Below are 24,443 nucleotides of genomic sequence, written 5' to 3'. Positions count from 1 at the left end.
TCTCAGAAATGAATAAACATTTTTAAAAAAGTCAAAGCTGTGACATCTGACACTAACAACTAAAAAAAAAATGTGTGAAATTTTAGTTGCTAAAGGTTTTCTGCTTCTAGATTACAGCTTTGCTTTTATCTATAATTATATTAAAATGGTATATTCATTGAAATCTTCTTCTCAAAGGAAGATATTCCTGGCCATTCTAAAAAAAATTCAATAAAAAATATTTTAAAACCATAATAATAATGAACTCAATGCCACTCACCTACTAACCTTATGGTAATCTGTTTATCTGTGACATTTAAACTAGGAATATATTTTGTTAATGTATTTCCTTCACAAATTGGAGATTGTGATGTTGTCTTGGCACAGTAGCCTGTATTTCATTACACTTTTACTACAGTGCCAAGGCCAAAGGTCTTCGGTATCACAGGGAGCAAGTCAGGTTTATATTGGGGTCCTCAGCTGAAGACTCAGACTGTAAGCAGGAGTTCATTTAGCCATCCATTTCTTCAGTGGATATTTATTGAGCACTACTTGTGCCCAACACACTGTTAAGTGTGTAACGGGACACAGAGTCGAATATAACATCGGATTTGCATGTTTAAAGGATCCCTGTAGCAGCATTGTGCAGGATGGAATATAGGAGCGAGGCAGAGGCAGGAGAGCAGGCTAGAAAACATTGCAGTGTTTTCGCTATCGGGGGCAAGATGCCGATATGTGGTGAAGGCAGTGGAACAGACCAGATGGAACAGATTAGACCTAATGTGGTTCTTAAATAAACCCCAAGGGTTATGATTCCCTTTAATAATCAAATGAAAACCTTTGGTCTCCTCTACAGAGAGAAGATGTACATGGATGTGTATACAAGTACAGTTTCATAAGGCCTCCCCTTCTGAGTCCCCTTCCTAAAGGGGCACAGGTCTGGCCCTGCAGGTCTCCAGAGACACCTGTCTGTAGTCCCTGTTCTACTATACTCCAAGAAGGGGAAGTACACGTCCAGCTGGGCTGATGAGAAGGTTCTATAGAAGACGTGGAACCTGAACTAGGACTTATAGGAAGAGGGGGCTTCAACAGGTCAGGATGGAGAAGCCACTTCAGAGGGCATCAGCAGTCTCTAGGCTTTTGGCACTTTGTGGATCCTCATGAACTGTTTGGGGAGCCACAAAGCTTGAGTCTCAAGAGTAACTGCTACTCAGGGGCAGGGGAGTGGGTGGCACCTGGGTGGCTCAGTCAGTTGAGCTTCTGACTTTAGCTCAGGTCATGATCTCCCAGGTCATCGGGTTCTGTCTTGACAACTCAGAGCCTGAAGCCTCCTTTGGAGTCTGAGTCACCCTCTCTCTCTGCCCCTCCCCCACGTGTGCTCTCTCTCAAAAATAAATAAACAAAAAAAATTTTTTTTAAAGAGTAACTGTAGGGACGCCTGGGTGGCTCAGTCATTTAGGCATCCGACTTCAGCTCAGGTCATGATTTCATGGTTCATGGGTTCGAGCCCTGCGTCACCCTCTATGCTGACAACTCAGAGCCTGGAGCCTGCTTCGGATTCTGTGTCTCCCTCTCTCTTGCCCCTCCCCAGATTGCGCTCTCTCTCTCTCTCTCTCTCTCTCTCTCTCTCTCTCTCTCACACACACACACACACACACACACACAAATAAATAAACATTAAAAAAGGCGGGGGGGCGGGGCGGGTAACTGCTTCTCAGGGACTCTCTCAAAACTCTCCCTCTTATGTGATGGTGTATATGAAACCCTTAGCAGTTTGCCTGACACATAGACCTCAGTCAGTGTTAGTTCTTATTATTACTAAGTACATCAAATACATAAAAGATAGTGAGACGTGCTGATGTTTCCCCAGATTGATAGAAGGTTATTTGACAGTGATGGCTTTCTTGTATCAGCAGTCCAAGAATTAGGAATAAAAACCAGATGAGAATAAGCCCTGAGAAGGTCAGCGTCCCTCAACCATTCTGTCAGAGTTTCTCCTTCATAAGCTTGCGTGCACACTGCACGCCTCCTAGAAGTTACAGAAGTTGTCCGGATGCTCTGCTGAGCCAGAGTGAAGTCAGACGGTTCTCCCATTTGCTTTGTAAGTCTAATAAGGTGGTGATATGGTGTGCGACCATAGTATTTTAATATTTTCCACCAAACTCCTACCATTAAAAATTCTGATGTCTCATTCTCTAACAAATTGCACACAAGGCTGACACTGCCTCAAATGAAAGCATCTGCTTGCCAATAAATAATGAGAAATTAAGTGCATTTTTTTACACTTTTTTTAAAATTTTACAACAAACTTTTAAAAAAATCATGTGGTCTTTGTAAGATGTAACAGAATTTAAGTCTGTAATATCCTATGTTAAGGTTTCAAACACACTATGATAGGAAAGATGCCAAAAAGGATGATTTGGGGGAAAATGGGAGATCTGGAGTATGATGGAGTCCATGAATCATGAGCAGGTTAGTTTGATTAGATGATGGTCTTAGACTTCATGTTTTATTTTAGCCTAATGTTCCAATCCTGTTACCCATAATCCAAGAAATGATAGGAATACATAGTTGCCAAAATTACCTTTGAAGAATTTGACATCTTGATTCGAATTTCCACAATGAGAGTAAATCTTTGATCACAAATTGTTTAAAATAGAAAATTCTTCAAAAGTGAGTTTCAAAAGATTTGTGACTTACAGGATATAGGATAAAAGGAAGTTTTCCTGTTACATCTATTTTTAGTAAATACTGGGCCTTGATAACTTACACGCAGAGCTCGCTTCACACAGTGGCTGCACGCATTCCTTTTGTGGTCTGACTATGAGCTATGTGATCTCAAAATGATATGACCTCACTGGTAGGATTTTTCTGAGATTCAAATGAGAGAACTGAGTACAGATAGATCTTGGCACAAGGCATGGATATAGCAATCACAAGTTAACGGCTATCAGTACCTTCATCAAACTCTGGCAGTACTGACAAATAGAACTTCACGGTATCGCGGACAGTGATGATTGAATGGATTATATTTGCTTTCCTATGGTTAGAAGCAGGACTGGAAGCAAACTTCAGGATTTGAGCTTCCCCTTTATTTTCACAAGACTAGCAGTTCCCAAATGTGACTGAGCTTCAGTATCATCAGGGGAAATATTTGGGGGTTTGTTTATCTACAAATGTAGAATCTAATCAAAGAATCAGATTAAGTAAGGGGCTTGAAAATGGCACTCAGGATTTTGAATTTCCTACATGTATGTAGCTAACATTTATTGTGTATCTTCTGTGAGCTAACATTGTGCTGTATGATTTTTTCTTTTAAGAGTAAAATGGGCTGTTTTTATTGTTCTAGGAATTTTCATATATATGTAGATTTATATAAGTACAATCACAATTCAGTTTTGTAACCCTAAAAATTTCCTTTGTGCTGTGCCGTTGTAGTCACACCCTCTTTCTACCCCTAACCCTTGGGAACCAGTGAGCTGTTCTCCATAACTGTAGTTTGCCCTCTCCAAACTTTTATATCAAAGAACCGTATATTACTGGCCTCTTTCACTGTCTCAAAGCATAAATTCTTTGAGATGTATTCTTATTGTTACAAGCACCAGTAATTCATTTCTTTTTATTGTTGTGTAGTAGCCCTTTGAATTTGATATTTATTTGAATTTAATAAGTGGTCGTTTTTCAAATATTAGTAGCAACGTTGGAGTCTGAAACCGTATCAGTGATCTTTTCATACTATAAGAAATGCATTGATCTGTCTATACTTTAAATGGATCTTACAACTCTTCATGATTCCGTAACATACTTCATTAGTCATTTGAAAAATATTGATTTCCTGGGATAAGAAAATCCTTCAAATTACCGACACATTTCCTTATATAATATCGAAAAATCACGTTCATTAATATTAAGATTAATATCAGTCTCATCAGAAAAATCTTGCAAGACTGTCAAACTCACAGTGGTGATAATAGTTTTCCAAAATATTAATCTTCCCTTGAAGATTCACTTCTTTTTTTTAAAGAAAGTCTGCCAAATTGCCAAGTCTAAAACTACAGTTCGTCTGCCACTCTTTCGAATAAAATGGTGTTCCATGAAAAAAATGGCTATTTCAATTCATAGCTCAATCACACAGAGCCTCTTTTTTTTGAGACAACCATGATACTACTGTGGACAGAAAATGTGCTTTTTTATGTGTACTTTCCATTTTGTCACATAGAATATTCAGCAGATGTTTATTGAAGGGTTGACTTAATGAAATTAAACATTTTTATTGCATTTTAAAAGCCATTCTTAAGATTAAAAATAAAATTTTTAACTGAGTATTAGTGGTAAAGGCAAGTACTGATGCTATAGCTTGGCGCCACCACCTTTGCTCCTCGAAGATCAGCAAATGTATACACTATTGTTTTTGTACCATCAGTCCAAATGTCAACAAAGTGAAAAAGGCTCACACAAAAAAGTTTTAGGATTATGAAAATAGTTTTGAACTCACAGACCCCCTGAGGTATCTCTCCAGACCTGTAGGGGTCTACAGATCACTCTTGGAGAACTGGCAGATAGATTATGCTGCATATTGATTCAAAGAAGAATAAGATCATTGTGGAACACAGGCCCTATGAGAAGGGGAAAAAAATGAGGATAGGGCTGTTAAGGCATGAGAATACGTGGGTGAAGGGGAAGAACATTATTGACCATTAGAAGGGAGGAAGATGTGCCTTATACCCTAGAGATCTCCAAAAACAGAATCCTATTTACTCTCTTAAAACATTTACTGTTACAAGTGGCTCAAGGTAGAAAACCAGATCAAATAATTTCTCAACATTCCTCCAAGTTCTAATATTATGATTTTGTGGTCCCAAAGGATGTGTGGCTTATAATATCTCTAAGTATAGTTGTCTTGTTTCAAATGTTTTTTTCAGACTAGTTTTCAATATCTCTGAAAATGCAATTTCATTCTAAAGCAGTCTTCAGTTTTAATATGGTTTCTTACAGCCTTGCAAGATGCTGTTCTCAATAACTTGCAGGCTAGAATTGAATCAAATTCTTTGAGGCTGTGCTGCTAAGAGAGCTACATGTTGCTCACACTCATTCCAAGGATGAATGGGGGCAGATAACCATTGACAGCTAGGTCTTCTTCCCACCTACACTGAAAGCGTCTCAGGCCATGAGGCCCTCTGATCACTGTGACTTCTGAGATGGAAGGGCTCGACCTTCATTTGGCTCACCAACTATGAGGGTTGGAAAAGCTTTGCTGTGTTTGGCAAGACTTCTCTATAAGGACAAGCAGGCTATAAAATGATTTTTTGCCTCTCAACCTTTGCATATGAGGATTATATTATAAGAGTAAAAGTATCAGAAATAGGGGCACCTACCTGGGTGGCTCGGTTGGTTGATCGTCCAACTTCCACTCTGGGCATGATCTCGTGGTTCGTGGGTTCGAGCCCTGCGTCAGGTTCTGTGCTGACAGCTTGGAGCCTGAAGCCTGCTTCAGATTCTGTGTCTCCCTCTCTCTGCCATTCCCCCACTCTATCTCTTTCTCTCTCTGTCTCTCTCTCTCAAAAAATAAACATTAAAAAAAATTTTAAGTATCAGAAATAGATCCTGAATGTTTAGAGACCATAGAAGTTCAATTTTGCTGTGTGCATGTGTAACATAACACTTTTGAGGGATAAAATTTGACTTCTATTTTATATTTATACAGTGGTAATTTCCAAGAGTCCATTTCTACTACAAGAAAAGCCAATTTGTCCCTTGTAGCTTAAACTAAGTTACAGTTAAAAACAAAGGCTATCTTTCATTAAAAAAATAAATAACTGATGGAAATCAAGGTCTCAGAAATGAAACTGTAAATATTTAGAGAATTATGTTCTCTTCTAGTTGTTTTGCCTCTAGAAAATATAACTAACTCATGGGGAAGATTGAGGAAGGGCAATTAAAAGTGAGTGAGGCGACATTGAAATGGCAATAGCGAAGGCCATTAAAAAGATTAGGGTGCCATTTCTTCAAGCTGGAAACACAAAGGAATATGATTAAAAACTATAAAATGTTATAGCATATGGATAGGACTGAACCTACTTGTTCATCAAATCCCTGAGAAGTACCACAAAGGGAAATCTTTGGAGTTCTAAAGAGGCAAATAAAATATAATAAATAAAAAGAATTACTTTCCATGCAGTAGTCACATTATGGAAATCATTGCCATGGTAGGTAGTACAGACCTCTAACAAAAAAATTTTTAAAAAGATTCAAAGAGGATTTAGGAAATACCATGTGTTTTTTTTTTTTTTCTTTACAAGAATTTATTTAAATTCAAGTTAGTTAACATTAGTGTAGTATTGGTTTCAGGAGTAGAATTTAGTGACTCATCACTTACATAAAACACCCAGGGCTCATCACAATAAGTGCCTTCCTTAATACCCATTAACCATCTAGCCCACCTCCCACCCACCTCCCTCCTTCAACCCTCAGTTTGTTCTCAGTTAAGAGTCTCTTATGGTTTGCCTCCCCCTCTGTTTTTTTTTCCTTCCCTTCCTCTATGTTCATCTGTTTTGTTTCTTAAATTCCACATATGTGTGAAATCATATAGTGTTTGTCTTTCTCTGGGTGACTTATTTCACTTAGCATACATAATACACTCTAGCTCCATCCACGTCATTGCAAATGGTAAGATTTCATTCTGTTTTATGGCTGAGTAATATTCTATTGTGTATATACCATATCTTCTTTATCCTTTCATCAGTAGATGGACATTTGGGCTCTTTCCATAATTTGGCTATCGTTGATGGTGTTGCTAAAAACATTGGGGATGCATGTGCCCCTTGGAATCAGTATGGAAAATTCACCTTTAATAGAGCTATAATAAAAGTTAAGGGAAAATATATCTTTTGATGGATAAAATGCATTGATAACTTTTGAACTAGAGATTAGATAATTCAGACTAAATAATCCATGAGTTTGACCTCAGGTGGTAGCTGTCATACCATTGTATTCAAAAAGAAAAAAAAAACTAAAAATTTAAATTCAAGTCAAGCTAACATCCATTATTTTTTCCTGTTTCTATTTTTTCTTAGTTTACAAATTATAACACTAAGTAGAACCTCATGAATTCACTTGTTCAGTTCCACTGCTCAGTTGAAGCTGTTTCAGGTAGTTGTCTACTCTTCCATCATCTCCCTAACAATATATTCTCCCACGTGGCAATTTGCTGAGATCTTTATTTTCAAAGGGAGCCAAACATTACAGTTTCATTGTAATATCCCCCAACTTTTATTCTGATCAATCTCAAACCATATCAAATTGCAAAAATAGTACAAGGGAACACCTACATCCTACCCCCTCACCTAAATATTTACTTAATATTAACTTTTCCACACAAGTATTGGCTCTCCTACTCTGTAAAGTATATAGAATATGGATTTTTGCTTCACTTATTTATGTTCATACATTTATATCATTAATATGCATATATATGTATATATATTCTCATGCCAAACCATTTGAGAATTATTATGGACATCTAGACTCTTCATCCCTAAATGCTTCAGTTATGGATATTCTAAGAACAGGACATTCTCTGCAAAATACCTGGGAGTACTGATAGAGCAATACTGATAGAGTACTGTTATATAATAGTCTACTCATATTTCCCCAGTTGTCCCAATAATATTGTTATAAACAATATTATTTCCTTTCGTTCTTTTTCACTAAAGGATCCAGTCTGGATTATATACTGTGTTATTTGTCATATTTTTTTAGTCTCCTTTAAATCAAACAGGTCTCCAACTTTTTTATTTTTGCAGGTATCGCTGTTCTACATAATGTTGACATTACTGAAAAGACCAGTTTAATTTTGCAGAATGTCCTTCATTTTGGATTTTTTTAAATTGTTTCTTCATGATTAGATTTAGATTAGGCATTTTGACAGGATGTGTATATAAGTAATCTTGTGTCCTTCTCAGGAGGCATAGGATATCAGTGTGCTCATTACTGGTGATGTTAAGGTAAAAGTAGTATCTGCATGATTTTTCCATTGTAAAGCAAATTTTTCCCTTTTGTAACACAAATATAATCTTCATAGTGATACTCTGAGACTGTGCGACTATCCAGTTCCCCACTTTTTTTACCCAGTGGTTTTAGTATCCATTGATGACTGTTACCTGATTTGGTTATTGTTATGTGCTTATCAAATTCTGGTTTTCTACTTCTATCATTCCGTTTACATTTATTAGTTGATTTGCTTTGCTTTTTTCTCCTTCTTCCTCTCCCGTTAAGAAAAGATATTTTTAGTATCACTATGTACTTAGGAATATACTTTTCAATTCAATATTATTATAATCTATTCTTCTCATTATCCATTTACTGCTCAAATTGTACCAAATTTGACCAGTGGGGGTCCTTCAGAGTTGGCTTCTGTTCCTCTTTGATGTGTCCTCATCAGTTTGAGCACATTCTTTGTGGCATACCCACATAATTTCCTTTTAGAATTCGGCCTGGTTCTAAAACTTAGATCTGGACGCAAGGTTTGCTCATTACTACTGGAGTGTCATTGCTTCTAGGCCCTTTCAAAGGATACTAGAACATACATACACACACACGCACATGTGCACACATACATACACCAATATGTATATAGTACTGTTATAGCTCTATATATATAGTACTGCTATGCTACTACCATCAATTTTATTCTAGCATTATAGGGTCCTTCCTCCCCTTACCCCATTCTGTACTTCTATTCCCTTTCTCCCAATCCTTGTACCCCCAGTAGCAATATATTTATCTATTTCCTCAGTCCTGCAGTGCACACAAAACAGTTCCATACATGCTATACCAATACTGTGACTACCAACACACTTACTGGGTCAAGCTCAAGATTTCCTACTTTTTTTTTTTTTTTTTTTTTTTTTAGTGTCTTTGACACACGATGCTACATTAGTTTCTCCCACCATTCTTTTTGTCCGCAGAATATATGTCCCTCTAGATATAGTTAGTTAGTTAGTTAGTCAAAATATTTTTAGAAACAGCTTATATATGGATTAATTCTCTTTTTTTCTTATCAACTTAATACAGGTTTACATTTACTTGCTTGAAATCTAATTGATCTAAGAATTTATTTTCCAGTAGTGTTGATTTAATCTACTTTTGAATATGCAAAAAGTGCCGTTTTTTAAATGCTAAGAAACCTAAACATTAACCAACTGTATGCAAACTTTGGTGCTGTGGTCATCATCATATTCAAGATCTGTTTAGAAACTAACAGAGGGAAAGCATAAATATTTTGCTTTCTTATACTAATAACTTATATTTTTATTACCGTTCCAAATTCAGGATCAAGAGTTTTTTCAAGCATACCAGTGCTGTAAAGCGGTACAGAGCAGAAGTTAACAAATTGTTTCTGCAATTAGGTTGCCTGAGAGTAAACCCTGGTCCCTACCCTGACCCACCCCACACTTACAGATTACAACCAGGTCAGGTTTATTATACTTTGACTGTCTTGTCCTCCTCACGTGTAAAATCAGGATACTGCAAAGTTTAATATAAAATATTTTCCTCAGTGCCTAATGAGTAGTAAGTGCAAAATAAATATTACCTGTGATTTTTGGTGGTGCTGGTGGTGATGCTGGTCTTAAATGTGAAACATTGTGTTCCAAGTATCCAGCGTTCCTAACACTATATTTAAAGGCTTATTTTCTTGGCAACTGGTTTTGTTTTTTGCAGGTTTTGTTGGTTTTGTTTTTGTATTTTTTCTTTCAGTACTTTCCCTTTGATACACAGGGGAAAGTTATGGCTTCGCTAAAAGTTCTGGCATTGAGAGTGACCTTGTCCTTGTTTTGAAGCATCTAAAAAATAAAAATAAAAATTCCTCCTGCAAAACACCAGTCAGTCGCTGCTGCTGGTGCTGGGGCAGGCTGTCTGTCGAGATGCCGAGCATTACAGCCGCTGTAATCACCAAGGCATCTGCCAGAGATCTCAGGGCTACAAACTAGATAGGAAAGTCTGTATTACATCTAATAATAGCTTTGGAAATTTTCCTGAAATGCTTGCTGGCAACTCCAGGCTTGACAGGCACAGCATACTGTAACTAAAGCAAGAATGTCGTTGCTACTCTTGCTGGTGAGTGTGCTATGGCACTAACCAAAATAATAGCTAGAAATCATTTGCTACCTCTTCTTTCTTTTTACTTGTGGTACTCTTGGGTTACTGTCACGAGTAGCTAGATATATTTATATAGATGTCCCGTATTTTTTAATCCACAAACAGCTTCTTATGACCTATGTTCATATAAACTTTGATCCCACCAGTGAAGAGTTCAGATAAGAGCAACATTATATCTGACACTATCAGTCTTTTGTCACACATGGGGATTGTTTTCAAGATGCAAGATTATGATACGTTTGCATTCACGTGGAGGGTTTGTGAAGAGTATGTGTTGAACGTGGAAAGCACAGACTTCTCTCTGTGCGCAGTAAGGTCACCTGAGGATGGGGCCAAAGAGTCAGAGGATGCTCCATAAATGTTCAAGGAACTGTGAAAAGGTTCTAAGACAGAAAGATTCTGTTTTGATTAACCATTGGGAAAGAAAAGACTAAGGAGTGAGGTGATGATTCTCTTAAGACAGAGAATTACTGTGAAGCTTACAGTTCAGGGTCTGTCACTTGTGTGGGCCTCCCAGGACTCCAGGAGGGTCCTGAACTGCATGTTCAGGTGGCCATATGCTTCTGTAATATTTGCTGAAATGTGGTATTTTAATCACAACTGGTTAGAACCACTGTTTCCTTCCACTAAAACTTCCCGTCCATCTTAGTTTTCCTCATGTTGAGTGGAAGTAGAGGTAGCTGTATGCGTGGAACACGAAGGTTGGGAGATACATTTACTTTGAGTATCGTTGACTCTGTATAGGGTCTGCAGTTGCTTCTGTGTATAATTAAGTTATTGCCCACCATCCCAGCAAAGAAATGGCTTCTAGGTCCTGTCACATACTTGGCCAGGTCACCCAGCGGGGCCAGAGTCTATGTTGTGTTATTAAATGTGTTCTACAGTAAGCCACGGAAGTATATAGGCAGTAGAGAAGAAATAATGATTGAAATGTACAGAACCAAAAGCTAACCTGTGTACAATTTACTTCAATCACCAGGGATGTAAACTTGTAACTGGATGATTGAGGTCTAATTGATCATTAGTTATAATGCAAGTTCTCTCCTGTCAGAACTCTACTAGATAATATACTGGTGTGTACAATTATAGATGTTATGTATTTTTCCCTTTTTAGATGTGAATTGCTTCAGATAGGATTTATCAAAAATTCCTGAGTCAGGCACAAAGCATAGTAGTGCTACAGATATGAGAATATTTATTTGTTAAGTCACAAGCTTTTGTGCATTCCAACTATGAAGAATTAAAAGAAAATCTGGTCAACCATACTGAAGGAAAGACTGGATTCTCTTTCTGATCCATCTATAGAATGATACACAAAATCATTATCATATGAAAAGGTGATCAAAAAAAAAAAAAAAAAGAAAAGGTGATCAAAAGAGTACAAAACCAGAAGTGGGAATAATTTAATAAAATCATGTTATTTTTCATATTTTGTGATTTTTGTGATTTTTAGCCGTTTTACACTTATAATTTGCATTGATTTTTTGTCAAGTAAATATTCACTTTCTTGTTTAATTTTTTTTTGAAATTTTACATTTATTTCTAAAAGAGAGTCCTCTTCCCAATTAGACTTCAGATCCCAGAAAACCTGGATCTGCCCCATTCTCTACTAATATATAAAATGTGTGTAGTCTGGTAGACAGTCACTCATTCATATGCTTGAGGCAATCAATAAAGAGTTAGGATATGGTAAAGATTGTATTGTACACATATAACCCAACAGATCCTGTAATAAGATGGCAACTTTTGCTCTAAGAAATAGTTCAATACTGGCTGCTAGTACTTTGTACTTTATCTGTAGCCTATGAGTGCTCAGAGTGTTCTGGTTGAGAATCTCTCCTGAGTTGAGATAGAATTTGTTCAAATTGTGGGCAGAACAATTTCCCACCACAAGAAATCAGGCTCCTCAGAAAAGAAATGTCTATTTCTAAGACTGGGGCAGGAAATGTACAAGAGCTTGGAATGTGCAGAAAGCAAGGAAACTATCAAAAACTACTGGAGTCGTGTCAGAAGGACACAGGAACCAATATGACAGAATAAAAAAAAATTGAAATGTATTGGAACACATCAATGTACTAAAACCCATGAATGCATAATGAATCAAAGAGTAAAAACCAAAAACTTCTTTGAGTCAAGGATATGAGGGCATAAAGTCATTCTAAAAAATGGTTGATAAAGGGAAGAAACAAATATTTATCTTGCCTTTTCTGACAAATTGTAATTCAGGTTAACCAAAGAGTTGGTAAGAAAAATGTCTACTTTGTAAAAGAATTCCAGCCAATATTTACAAAAGGCATGAAAAAAACTAAGCCACCATTATTTTGCAGCCCTTTTTGAAATAATCACCTTAGGAAATGATCATCAATGGATGTGCAAACCATTTGGGGGTGAAGGGTTGATGAGGAATCTTTACAAGAGAGAGCTTAGGCTGGGAATACCAAAACCCATTAATTACAAAAAAAGACACAAGTATTATACAAGTAGCAATTACACAATCCTATCCATGAAATATACTTGCTAAAAAGTAGAACATAGCCTCTAGGTCTAAGTGTCAATTTCCAAAAAATACAGAAGAAAGAGGGACATTTTATGTGATAACATGAAATCCAGTCAGCAAAATCCAAAAGTTAAGGCATTCTATAGGATAGATGATTCAATTTCTTTTACAAATAAATGATATGAGAAAAAGGAGGGTAAGACTATAAAAAAATAATAAGCTAATGAACAGATTAAGATAAATTAATATTGAAAAGACATTTTGTCCAAGTGTAATAGGTGGACTTTGGTTGATTTGAACAAAGTAACATCATAAAAGACAGCTTTGAGGAAATCAAGGAAAGTGGAATATAGACAGGGTATTAAGATGTTAAGGAATTACTGATAATTTTGAAGTATGATAATGGTGTTGTTATAATGTTTTAAAATGAGCTTATCTTTTAAGAATGCAAACCAATTATTTATAAATAAAGTAATACAATATCTGAGATTTGTTTAAAAGTTATCTGGCTTGGGGTGGGGGCCCTTGGGTGGCTCAGTCGGTTGAGCATCCGACTTTGGTTCAGATCATGATCTCACAGTTCATGGGTTCGAGCCCCTCATCGGGCTCTGTGCTGACAGCTCAGAGCCTGGAGCCCGCATCGGATTCTGTCTCTCCCTCTCTCTCTGGCCCTCCCCTGCTCATACTCTGTCTCTCTGTCTCTCAAAAATAAAAGTTAAATTTTTTTTTTTAAAAAAGTAATAATCCAGCTGGGGAGAAAAAGTGTTTGGGGAGCATAAATGAAATAAAGTTGGCTCTGTTTTGATAATTATTAAGTCTGGATCATGAAGATATGGAGATTTATTATATTGTTGTAACTACTTTTAGATAACTGGAGTTTTTCTTAATTGTAGGCAAAGGTACATGGAAAGTAAATGTGGAAAGCACATATAGAGAGATACCGTACTTATATTCTCATTATTATTTGTTTTTGAAAATGAAAAAAAAACTGACCAGTAGAAACATCCAATCATGGCATTTGTGAGATACTCAATATGAATGTTATCGGTAGTGGTGTGCTGGTAAATGACTATCTAAAGAAGAAAGCCCTGGTTTGTAGCGTTTACCAGTTTGTATGGTCTAAATACTCCCACTGTGGCTGATTTCAAGATACTGGTGTGACCTCACTGAACGTGGAGTTGGGAAGAGGCATGCACCACCAGCTCTTGTGAGTCTGTGGGGCCAGCTGCAGCCCCCTACTTGGAGAGCAGACAGACAAGCATTAGTTTCTGCAGATTCTCGGTCAGACCCCGACTCTAACATGCACCCTCTGTCCTTGATCAACTTACTTAGTTTTTCTGAGCCTTGCTTTCCCCTCTGTAAAATGGAGATAGTAATTCCTACTACATCAAGATATAAGGCTTAAATGAGATCACACATGTGATAGACCTAGTATGGTTCCAGTCACATAGTGAGTGATCCTTCATGCTAATATCCTTTCTTCTCTCCAAGTTAAAATAGAAGAAAGAACTCTCACTTTGGTTGGGATGGTCTTAAAATTTCAAAAGAACAGAATGAAGCTGATCATCTTTTTAGAGGGCTTCCTGCCCAGAATTTCTATAATTACTTAAAATTGCAGGTTTTAGGGACTGTCATAAACCTGCCAGAAGCTCACCAAGCTCTAATTTGGTTGGATATTAATAGGTAGACTGGGAAGTTAATGTGATATGATTGTGGCTAGAATAGAACCATCTGTTAAAAGTAGTGGTTTCTGTCCAATGTGATCTGGAACTGCAAATACACAGTAAGAATTAAGTTAGAATTATCTTAGAGTTGACATGGTGAAAAAAAAAAAACCTATAACTTACTTATTTTCCCAGGGAATGTTAAGACCTAGCTAAGACGTTTCTGGCACGAATAAGTCTAAGGGTTATGTTGGCAAATTGGAAATATTTCCATTCACAATTTGATTGTTTGAGCAGTTATTAATAATAGTAGCAACGTACTTTCCAGATTCTTTATTTAACTTGGGCTATTAACTACAGTATCAGTTAATGAAAGAAGGTTGTTTTTTTTTTTTGCCTTTGTTTCCTGAACAATTTTTTTTCTATGTAGAAATCTAAGATTAAGGTCATCACTGATTAGTCAATAATGATGCAGTTCTCAGAATTACTGAATTAAATGCATATATAAAAATATTCTTTAATTAAAAGCAAGGCTAGAGAGAGAGGGAATTATAAGTCAAGCCCACATTTAGAATCTGAAGACACTAATACTAAAGGCATTTGAAATGTGATTTGCATGTGTGGGTTGATGTGTTCCTACTGGGAATACAACTTGGGGATGTATTTTCTCCTCTCGGGAAGAGTTGCATGACTCAACTCTACATATTTTGGATTTCTGAGCAAATATTTAATGAGATAAGAAGCAGTATGCTATAGCATCCATCTGAAGTTGGCCTAATATTCTTTGATCTTTAAAAGAATAGTTTTCCTTCAGAAAATTAAAACATTTGCCCCTTGGAAATTTGAACTTCCTATTTTCTTAAAACAGTGTTTTTTATGCTAACCTTAATTCACTGGGTCATAATAAGGATGCTTTAGGAAATGAAATGGAACAAAATAAGTTAAAAATAGAGTATGTCACAAATAGAAAGGATCAATAGTGTTTTGTAAAACTCATGTTTTAGTTGTGGGTACATATACATTCAAAACTGAAGTAAAATGTATTTCTCATTGAGTCATGATTTTAAAAAATTGAGAATTTTGAAGTGTTTTAAAATATACAATCAAAAGTCCCTGAAAAATAAAATAACTCTCCCTTTGTGGTACATGTCAAAATGATAATCTAGATTAACAACTGTTGAAATGTTGTTTTGGACAGAAGCATCCTGGATTTCGAGGGAGTCGTGAGTCTGCCTGGACTTCACTAGGGATGGCAGAGGGGGACACAGTTGTGGAGATGGACCTTTTGTCTGTTTGATTTTCTTCCTTTCTGAAGTAGGACAGACAGTGCTACTTGGCTTGCCTACATATTCACAAACATCTCAGTTAGATTTCAAGACTTGGGGTCAGAAGTTTTACCTTGTGCTTTCTTACCTTCTCACCCATGAAGTGTCTCCCACACACAATAGAATATGCTTACCATTACAGTTGGTAGTAATCAGAGCTCAAGTTTGACCTAACATACTATTTGGCCACATTTACTCATATGTTTATATACTTATTCATATACTCTTTCCCACAAAGGATTTAGTGCAGCTTCTGATGTGAATAAATAAGAAAATAATGGTTGAATTATAAATAAAAATTACTATAATATATTATAAGTATACACATTTTAGGGATGCCTAGGTAGCTCAGTCGGTTGAGCATCTGACTCTTGATTTTGGCTCAGGTCATAATCCCTGGGTCATGGGATCTCTTCTTGGGATTGTCTCTGTCCCTCTCCCTCTGCCTCTCCCCTCCTCAAAATAAATAAGTAAACTTTACAAAAGTATATACACATTTTAAAAATGAACAAATACACACATTCAAGAATATTTTTACACACATATACACATACCCTTATATATCTTAAAGGTAAGTAAGGTCAGAGGAAAAAATGTGAATAATCAAGCAATAAGTTCCTTCCTAGTCTTTCTCTGAGGCTCATTCTTGTATCTGAACTCCCCAGTAGGCAAAGTAAAATGGAATATATATCAGTTACCAGTTTACTGTTAAAGAAGAGAGACACCTACAGGAAAAGCAGAGGTTTCGTTATATACACGAGAGACATGACTAAAAGGCATCTCTCACATAAAGTTTCATGTAGGAGACAATCAGTGTCTGAAACTCAAAAATGTCCATACCATCACTCCTGAAGAATTGTGGTAATGGATTTTATTTTTATTATTTGTTACTTCTCCTCCATGGAGTCTGAAGTCTTTCTTTAAAATTTTGTTAATGTGTATTTATTTTTGAGAGAGAGAGAGAGAGCGCGCGCGCGCGCGCGCATGAGGCGGGGTGGGGCAGAGAGAGGGCAGACACAGAATCTGAAGCAGGCTTCAGTCTCTGAGCTGTCAGCACAGAACCCAACATGGGGCTTGAACTCACAAACCATGAGATCATGACCTGAGCCGAAGTCGGACACTTAACCAACTGAGCACCCAGGCACCCTGAGGCTGAAGACTTTCTGACAAAACATAGCAAAAGTAAATCTGTAAAAAGACAGAAAATTATGATCCAGTAAGGTAATCTTTTGCCTATTCTAAAATATCACTCAGAACATGTAGAAGAAATCATTTAAACAGTCATCCCCAAATATCACCTATCTCAACCAGATTTTTAACTAAACTGCTTGACAGGGGTCTAAGATTACATACACCCTCTGGCTAGGGCCTAGATAGATAGGCATTCAGGATTGTTGGTTGCAAACAAATCCATCTGAAAAAGTTATGATTAGGAGATCAGGTCGATATTCTTTGGTGAAAATTGCCAACTTCACCAGGGTTCCTGCCTGATGAACCATTCCACCTCCACACCAAGATGGGTTATTCTGTGACAAAATGTTTCCAAAGCTTGAATCCAGAGTACCATCCCACAGCAATTTCAAAATGTGTGGGAATAATTTTTGCTGTACTTTGCTTTGTTTGTTTTTTCCCCGTACCACTGCTAATCGCCAGCTTTCGTTCACTCTAGGAGTCCTGCTCATATTCTGTTAGAGGGGTCAGGGGGTCTGTACTAGTCTTCAGACAAAAATTGACAAGTTATTTGGGAGTGAATTGGAAAGACAGAGCACCTAGTGTTTGGGGCACCAAACAATCATTAGAATGCTTGGGCACTTAGGAGTTATCTACTTCATATAGCAGTGGAAGAATCACTTCCCCAATTTGAAACTTCGCAGTAAACATTATCTGAAGGAGAGATGGACCACAGAACTGGGGATATCTAGGGAGCCTCTGGATAGCTCCTGAGAGGAATCACTACAAGATGCCTGTGATTAAACACGGGCAATGGGATTGAGGGGTTGGATGCATGGGGGCCTCAGATTAGGTTGAGGCAGCAAAAGAATGCCAAATACCTAGAAGAGAGGAGTAAAGGAAGGTTTATAGGAATTATCAGATAAATTTTACTCCTCATTTACTCTAACAAATGAGAGGTGGGGAGGGCAAGGAAAAGATGATGAAATAGAAGATTCTTGGGCTGGTTCTAGTAAACCTAAGGAGGTTTCATCTTCAGGAAAGCATAAAAATAACTGCCATTCAATTTAAAAAATATGGTTGCATATGAAAGCCCATTTAGAAGGAAACAGAAGTTGTCTAATTTGGGGGTGGTTAACAAGTGAGCGTTTTTGAGAAATAAACTTTCTGGCCGTAATTCATTTTGTAATAATCAGGGAGTTTTAGTTGCTAGCCACAAAACTAACTGGATGTTTATAGCAGAAAAGAAATGTGTTGAAAAAGCATTGGGGAGGCCCAGAGAATCACAAGGAAGCCTGTAGAACCAGGTTTAAGAAGAAGCTAGACACAGAGCCTAGATTCATGCCATGGGATCCATCTAGTAAGAGAAGGGCTGCTGGTGCCAGTAAGCCCTGGGCACCACAGCTGCATCCTTCCAGGAGACATCTTGCTGGCCCCACCTGCTCCTGGAGATTGGATGTAAAGTGCCGCTCCTGCTGCCCTCTCCAAAATGGCTTCTCCCCAATTCTGCTTCTTGACATCACCAGCTCAAGATTTGGGTGTGGAAGGCACAGGAAGGGGATGAGCTATTTCTAACTGGCTGAGCCTAAGTTATATGTTCTGGCTTAGTCCTTTGGGGCTGTATAACAGGAATCCATAGACTGGGTAGCTTATAAACAACAGAAACTTCTTTCTCCCACTTGTGGAGGCTGGAAGTCTGAGATCAAGGTGCAAGAGTGGTAAGGTTCTGGTGAGAACCCTCTCCTGGGTTGCAGACTGCTGTCTTCGCATTGTATCCTCAAGAGTGGTGAGAGGAAGCAAGCTCTCCTGTGACCCTTAAAAGGGTTCTAATCCCGTTCATGAGAACTCTACTCTCATGACCTCATCTAACCCTGATTACTTCCCAAAGGCCTTACCTGCTAACACCATCACTTTGAAGGATAGGGTTTCACCATATGAATTTTGGAGGGACGTAAACATTCAGTCCATAACAGGTTTTTTTAGTGAGGTGTGGACTTTACCTCCCACCGAGACTAGAAAGGTGCAAATTCCTCAGAGAAACCTAAGGCTCAGCTTCTGGGCACCTCTTTCCCATCCCACCCCCCCACCCCCAAAACAGGCAACTGCCCACTAAACTTTTCTTTCAAACCTTCATATATTCTTGAGTTCTTGGATTGGTTCTTTAAATTTTCAGGGCCCTTTAGAAAAGGCTATCTAATGAGTCTTAATTTTCTGTTCCAGTTTCTGTGGTGAAACTCAGAGCCATTGTATTTGGAGACCTAGTTAAGCCCTGTACATCACAACATTTTGCATGTTGAGTGTTAACATTTTAAGTATCAACATCAAATTTATTCTGTTGTTCGTGCTTATTAATTGAAAACAAATCTAAATTTTTAGGATTTTCCCATGTATATGCCCACTGCAGGCTCCCAGAGAAGCCCCGAAAATAATGATGATAGTGCAGAACTGGCCCTTGCAGGCTCCAGCTATGTAAGCACGTCCCTGTCTTCGCCAGGCACTATGCTAACCTCTGAGTCCTTGCTACCGCTGCTGTTCTTCCAGAGTGCAGGCCAGTCTTCTTTCTGTCTCCTGTTAATTGACAATGCCAGTTATAGAAAATTGTGCCAGACCACACTCCAGTGTGTCAGTTGTACAAGTGGGAAAATAGATTACCCAGCTAGTTGTGATTTAAAATCCTTATTCCTATATATGTATAAAATGATACAAGGCTCTGAAAACGCAGAACAAGAACATAAATAACTTCCGTAAGGTTCTAAAATGTAGAGTTGGAATCAAAATAACTTTTAGAACCATTCCTGGGAGGATGCTCTCCCAAGACATTCTTTCCCAAATTTAGAAAATCAGGTTTATTTTTAATTTTGGTCCGCTTTTCAGTTATTCCAGGAAGATTTCCTTAAGGATTCTCCAGTGTCATTAGAAGCCACAAAGTATCTGCTGCAAAAAGCTAGATTTCATCTGCCTATCTTCAAAGATAAATCCAGGAAACTCCATGAGCTTAGTGTTTACACCGGCCCAAGTGAGGCTAAAAGATGTAAGGGTGATGGTGCATCTGGTAGTGATGATGCTGAACAAGTTCTGGAGATGGGTTGTTGTGTTACATTTTTATTAATAGCTGCACACCTTGAGATCTGATTCATTCCTATCCATGGGTCTTTGAGACCTTACGAATTTGTCTAAATGCTCAGAACCATGCTAATATTTTTTCATTGTATCTCAGCATATTTTGTATTAAGAGAAAACAAGCACATAGATTTTTGACAAGCAAATACTGGCTCAACAATTGTAACTTGTAGCTACAAAGTTACTGCTTAATATAACAGTGAAGAAGCTAAAAATACTAAGGCAGTGGTTTCAGTCTTTCTCATGTATAATTTTACAGTTTCTTTAAGATTCAGGGAAGCTAAACTCTCATCATTTTGTCAGATTGAGAGTAACATTTATCATGAATCAAATCTTCCTAACATTTTCATCAGTAGCCTAAAAGAAAATGGTAGGTTTCATTTTATTTCCAAAGTGATTCTTGAATTTTCAGGTTGCACTGAAAAGTGAGATGGAGAGGATGAATTGGAGGTGATCCATTATCACCAAAGCACAATCCAAAGGGGAAACTGAGAAGAAAAGCTCTATGTGAAGTTCTATTCCATTGTTGCCCTTTCCCTAGACCTGCTGCACTCCATTCCTCTTCCTTGGAAGGAAGTAAAGGAAGGAAGGTGAGGAGAAAGGGAAGTGGCCGTAGTGTGATGGAACCAGCTTTGCTGACTTGAGTCAGCCAGTTTTGTGCATCTCTTCCCAAACTTACATTAAGTAATTTGTTGATACCTTAAAATCAGCCACGTTGGAAATATTTACACCATAGAAATTGATGGGGTATAAATGAGGGGCTCCCTTCCCCCATCCCCCTGTCAGAGTAGGTTGCTAAGATATATTAGCATTCCACTGATAACCTGCTGTTGAAAGGAACGTTGTGTATCACAGCCTTACCATTATTATCACTTCCTGATTATGACCTGTCAGTATAGGTAAAATTTCTAAAGACCTTGACTATAGTCTGCCTAATCCCAACCTTTGTGTAGTAAAGATGAAGAGTTGGAATAATGTGCTCTCTATTTAAGTTACTCATGATGCATTTGTTTCTTGTGCAATTTTACCTTCTTAGACTTCTCAATGCATTGTTAGTTTTCTTTTCACGCTCCCCTTTCCTTTTTTTTTTTAACCCCTTCTCTATTATCCTTTCCTGATTACTTAGTCTTCTCAGTGTGACTCTGACATTTTATGAAGAAGTATTCGTATGCACACTGCCTGATTAGTATGATCCAGGCATCAAAAGTATTATAGACTCAATTCAGCAAACACTAATTGAATATTTCCTCTGCCTAAGTCATTATGCCAGAGAAAATAAGACACAGTATGTAGTCCCAAGCAACATAAAATCTAGGGAGAAAACCAGACATGTACACAACTAAGACTAATGTAAAGCACAATGTGAAAGTTGTATTAGAAAAAGTAAGGAAGAATGCAAGCTGGACCACAGAGACCAGAGGGTTATTTCTGACTGTAGCAATTAGAAATTAGAGAAGACTTCATGAAAATGGAGCCATCTCAACTAAGTCTTACAGAATTGGTATGCATATGAAAGTTCAACTCTATTTATAGTTTTTATGACTAGATGACTGTAAAGTTCCCATTAAAGTAGTTTGAGCTAATTCATATTGTTTACTAATCTGCCAAAATTAGCTTATCATGATGGGAGTTAGGGTAACTTTGCAAAAATAAGATTTTAGCATCATAAATCTATAGAATTGTTACTAGATTCACAGATGCAAGTGCAGAAGTTGCATTCTGCTCATCTTTGTACAGTTTATGGTTTATACTCAGGGCACTATTTATAAAAGGTCCTTAATGAAAACTTCCAAATAATATGTCAGGCACTTTTGTATATATGATATCGTCAAAGACAAAAACCAGAAAACAAGGAAATCAATTTTATTAAGGCTCTTGCCATAGGGAGAGCACCCCCGATCTGAAGATCAGAGTGTGTCTCTACAGAGTGGTTTCTCTTATCTTTTATAAGAAGGACTAGACAGGTTATGGGTGGGAGGATTCACAGTTGGGATTTTGCAACCAGGGAAAATCTAACTTGGTTAGGTGAACAAGAAATGTTTATCTCTGTGTCTAGAGAATTTCAAAGGGAAAACAGTTCTTTTTATTTTTTTTTTTATTAATGTTTTATTTATTTTTGAGGGAGAGAGAGACAGACCGCCAGCAGGGGAGGGGAAGAGAGACAGGGAGACACAGAATCTGAAGCAGATTCCAGGCTCTGAGCTGTCAGCACAGAGCCTAACACGGGGCTCAACCCACGAACTGTGAGATCATGGCCTGAGCCAAAGTTGGACCCTTAACTGACTGTACCACCCAGGTGCCCCCAAAGGGAAAACAGTTCTAATTTTTGCTAATCATTCATGAGACACAGAACAGGAAGTTGAGTAGTCAGTATCTAAACCTAACAGTTACCCTGAAATATACTATTATTAGAATTTTTTAAATTTCTTTTTAAAAAATCAGAAACTGACAATCAGAGAAGTTGAGACACTTGCCAAGGCCACATAGCTAGTAAATAACAGAACTGGAATTTTATCCCATATCTTTCTGGCTCCAGTGTCTTTTTATTATGCCACAATATGTCACATCGTACTGACTGAATACTTAATAATAGTTTTTAAGGTTAATGGAACTTTGATTCATTTTTTATGTGTATATTTCATACACACTACCTAGTTTGGAGAGAATAACCTTCAAAGAACCAGGTCTAATATTTACAATTGGCAGAAATCTATTTACAGGCTGGTTTATAGTGAGAGTATACCTCCTTCCCTATAAATAAATCTATCTTTCAACTGAACGACTAGAGAAAAATTTAGAATTGAATCCTAGTGTCTTAATAGCAATTGTTCTTGCTACAAATCAATGTGGTATCGTCGTTGCTATTTCACCTGTATTCTGTGGGGCTGTAGAGGTTTGCAGGAGATGCTTCCAGATCCTCACAGGGGTTCTTAGCAGAGTCAGGAGGACAGGACAGAAATCAGGCAAAACTTGGTTACCCAACTTCTGCCAGAACTTTTGGGGATACATGTTGAACATCACAGTAGAAAAGGGGTCACTAAAGAAGGTAGGAAAAGAGTGAAAACCATTCACCTAATAGAAGAAATCATTTCGGTAAACCAAATGCTGAGTATGTTTTGCTCCTGGAAGCCTGTGAGTCCCTGAGTTTATTGGCTGTTGCCAGCTTTGTGGGGACCCTTGCTGTGCTTTTGATATTCACAGCAATGCAATGCTGAGATGCACCTGAAAAGTTCACCCACACAGCAGGGGGATCTAACCTGGTTGGCCTGAATCATTTGGCATCTCTTCCACACTCAAATTACTGTGGTAATTATAGGTATGAGGTGATAATTTGTGGTTCAGTTTTGTTCTGGGGCCCAGTCATCCAGTTCTTTTTTTTTTTTTAATTATGTTTTACTTTTATCATAGTGTGTTAGTAAACACCCCAGGCACTCTTTCACAGCAGTTGTGTGATACATTCTCTGAGCTTTGAAGCAAAAATTTAGTGTAAAACAAAACCCTCCACCCTTCTGGCTGGGCTACTTTCCTAAGCATGGTAATTGTGTCTACTCTAAGTGGAAGGGAAGAATGAGCAGGTTACAATTAGCATCTGGGGGCTGCTGAAGGCAAGATATGTAGGGGTGCTTTGTCATTGCTGGCCCTGGGAGTGTAGACTTTTTATGGGCAAGAAAGCCAAGTCCGGTGCTTTCCTGCTTCTCCTTGGTCTCTTATTCAGGAATAACCTGGCTGTGCCTGTCCGCCCCCCACCCCCCCCATGCAATTCCCATGCCCAGAGAAGCTCAGGCAATGAAAGGAGATACTATCAGTTTTTATTCCCTGTATCTCCTGGTTTTAGGGGAAGAGTGCCATGGTCAGAAGAAGATAGCAAAATTAAAAGTAAGAAGACAAATCAGCCAGAAGATACTAGAAAATAATAGCAAATGAATTGAACTGGGGCACCTGGGTGGCTCAGTCAGTTGAGCATCCGACTTCAGCTCAGGTCATGATCTCATGGTTTGTGGGTTCGAGCCCTGCATTGGCTCTATGCTGACAGCTCAGAACCTGGAGTCTGCATTTGACTCCCTCTCTCTGTGCCCCTCCCCTGCTCATTCTCTCTCTCTCTCTCTCTCTCTCTCTCTCTCTCTCTCTCTCTCTCTTTCTCCCATCTGCCCCTCTCCCCCTCTCAAAAAAACAAAAACACAAAAACAAAAACAAAAATCTATCATCATCAGTAAACTGATGATGAGTCTTTTAAGGCAAGAGTTAAACATTTCTTTGATTCTTCGTGATAAGTTTCTCTGAAATTTAGTAAGCATGAGAGTGGTCACTTCCTCAGGCTGGAATTGGCAAATCTGAGTACTATCTGAGTACTCAGCGTGTAGGAGGAAGAAAAGAGAGAGACAGAAAAGTGTGACTGGAGGGTTCCTAGCATAGCTAGTACTAACTCTCCTCCCCTTCTAGGGGGACTGAGTTCTCAAGATTCCTATGAATAGATTCTTTTAAAGAAGTTCTCAGAGTGAATTTTCTGAGCTAGCAGTCAGCATCACCTGG

General features: G+C 37.9%; 1 protein-coding gene and 1 long non-coding RNA gene across 10 annotated transcripts in view; one reads left to right on the top strand and one right to left on the bottom strand.

Annotated features, from left to right (window-relative positions):
* ZNF385B (zinc finger protein 385B) overlaps positions 1-24,443 on the top strand; it is a 445,637-nt gene that overhangs the window by 264,793 nt on the left and 156,401 nt on the right. The gene's annotated exons all lie outside the window — the stretch shown is intronic.
* Positions 1-24,443, bottom strand: part of LOC122240967 — a 79,309-nt gene that overhangs the window by 24,680 nt on the left and 30,186 nt on the right. The window contains exon 1 of one of the 3 annotated variants that reach the window (XR_006220828.1): positions 4,475-4,591. The exons of the other annotated variants lie outside the window; for them this stretch is intronic. This is a non-coding gene — a long non-coding RNA (uncharacterized LOC122240967). Of the gene's footprint in view, positions 1-4,474; positions 4,592-24,443 lie in introns of those variants that run through there. 3 annotated transcript variants of the gene reach the window in all.

The sequence above is a fragment of the Panthera tigris genome, chromosome C1 (assembly GCF_018350195.1).
Source record: "Panthera tigris isolate Pti1 chromosome C1, P.tigris_Pti1_mat1.1, whole genome shotgun sequence".
Taxonomy (NCBI): Eukaryota; Metazoa; Chordata; class Mammalia; order Carnivora; family Felidae; genus Panthera; species Panthera tigris.
Note: the sequence above shows the minus strand (reverse complement) of the source record. Positions and strands in the feature narration are given on the sequence as shown.